The sequence below is a fragment of the Chionomys nivalis genome, chromosome 24, assembly GCF_950005125.1.
Source record: "Chionomys nivalis chromosome 24, mChiNiv1.1, whole genome shotgun sequence".
In the NCBI taxonomy this organism is placed as follows: Eukaryota; Metazoa; Chordata; class Mammalia; order Rodentia; family Cricetidae; genus Chionomys; species Chionomys nivalis.
Window position 1 is genome coordinate 40947925 of NC_080109.1, and position 2301 is coordinate 40950225.

Consider the following 2301-nt stretch of genomic DNA (forward strand, 5'->3'; position numbering starts at 1 on the left):
TCAAAAAAGGAACAATTCAGGATCACACCTCTACTTCAAGGCTCCACCCCAAATCACCTAAAGGCCTCCCCACCAGGCTCCACCTATAGCGTCCCCACCACCTCCCAGTAGCACCAAGCCAGCATAAAAAGAACAATCAACAATATTTGAGAAAGTAAAAAAGAACTCTCTTTGGATTGTAGATATATGCATGATCATTTTTCTTCTTAAGCAATATCCCCAAATTTTCATATTCTCAAGAAAGTGACTAGAGTGGATAAGGAATAAGTGAAGTAGGTGTTCAAGCCAGGAGTATAAATATTGCAAGATGTCATCTTACAATATTTATAGAAAAATAATCACACGTAATGCCCCATTTCTGAAGCTACTTTAGATCTGGGTTTGTTACTAGAAAATTCCTGAAGAAAAATTTAAATATAAGTCTGTGGCTTTGTTGAATTAAGCCCCCCAATTAAAGATTTAGAAAACACGCATGGTTTGGGCTAATAGTTTTGTTGGTGGCACCTATTGTAGCCGGATAGCTGAACAAAGTCTGTGTCTCAAGCCAGTGTTAAATCCATCTCAGGGTTCGGAAGAAAACAAGGGGAGTCTAAATCACAAGTGCAGACATGTCTAGGATCCTTGTCCTTCCGGATCCACACTTCCTTCAGGGTCTTCATCATTGTAAATGTTCTCTGCCATCTGCCACACTTGCATGATATTGTCTTCTGATACAGAACAAATCACCCAAGGTTCATTGGGATTCCAGGAGAAATCAGATATCTTGGCAGTATGACCACCATGAATAAACAGCAACTCTGGTGGGCCATCTTCTGCATCTTCTGGGGACTGTTCTTCTCCAATTTTACTTAAATCCCACACATTCAACCTACGATCAGTACCACCAAAATAGTCTCCTTGTGAGGTGACCACTGAACTTGGAATATTTCATCCTTATGTGATTCAAAGGAATGCAGCTTGAGTTTCAGATTTCTCAGATCTCACAAGGCAACAGTCTTGTCAGCTGATCCTGTGGCAAGAATGAACTCACTGTAAGGATTGAAAGACAGGCAGTTCACTTCAGCAGTGTGAGCATCGACTGAGTGGCTTGGCTTGGAAGTATTGTTTGAACGAGTATCCCAAATCATAAGTTTCTGGTCATCAGCAACTGACCCAAACAGACTCGTGGAGCAGATGCCAGGAAACGTCCTCTACTGTTGCTGTATGCCCCGTGAAGATGGTCTTTGTATCCTCCACGTTTCCTTCCTTTGGAACTGCACTGATGTCCCATAGGCAGATGGTATGGTCATCTGAAGCACTGAGTAAGTGCCCGCTGAGATTTGGATTCCAAGAAAGACCATAACCTTCCTTCTGATGTCTGCGGAGACGCAGTCTGGGCTGCACTCTCCAGAAGGGTCTGGTTTAGAAGGATGCTTTGTGTAGTCAAAAACAAGCACATTACTGGATGGAGTCTTTGTTGCAATGATGCAAGGGTTCTGGGGCATGTACGGAGCCCTGTTTACTTCTCCTTCATGGTTGATCTTGATTTCTATTTCAATTTTCCCACTGACAGAGCCAAAACCTCCAAATTCTCCTTTCTCATTGTCATAGTGTGAAGCATCAAACTGAGCATCATCATTAGGGAGCTGGACACTGGCTATCACCAGGTAGTTTTGCTCATCCGATGTGTGTGTTCCCAGGACAAGTTGATGAATGCTGAAATCTTTCCCCTCAGGCCTGGAAGCCACTAGGCAGTTAAACTGGGCCACTCCAGGGCATGGGTCATCACCAAATCATAAATAAAAGGGATGTTTTCATGTTCTTCCACTGCGTCGTCAAAGGCAGCTTCCTTGTCAGCCATGGTGGTAGGCGAGCCAGGAGGGGCTGGGGGGATCCCGGGGTCATGCGTTGCAGGAGGGACGGGGAGGCGACGAGCCCAGTCTGCCAACTCTTCCTGTTCTGAGCTCTGTAGCATTCCCCGGACTAGCTCACCCCCACTTGAAAGAAAGGCCCCTGCACCTCGCCTGGGCAACACAGTATAGCTGGCCCTGAAGGCTACACCTTCAGGTATGGGAGAACCAACCATGAGGATCTAAAAGTAGGAAAACTGGCCCCACCCCTTGCTCATTTATATGATCTTATCAAGGTCCTTCCTATAATGGAACAGGACTTAGATTTTAATGACATGTATTTTCCCACCATCCCTGCTTTCTAACTCATTTTTTTTTAAAGCAAGCTTTCAACTAAAGCTTATTTTAAATTTAATCTACAGGTCCTTCCATAATTCCAATTCATTTATGATTGTCATTTTAAAGGACAAAA

At 44.1% G+C, this 2301-nt stretch overlaps 1 pseudogene; it reads right to left on the reverse strand.

Annotated features, from left to right (window-relative positions):
* Window positions 1-555: 555 nt before the first annotated feature.
* LOC130865987 (histone-binding protein RBBP4-like) lies at window positions 556-1840 on the reverse strand (annotated as a pseudogene).
* Between the last annotated feature and the right edge of the window lie 461 nt (window positions 1841-2301).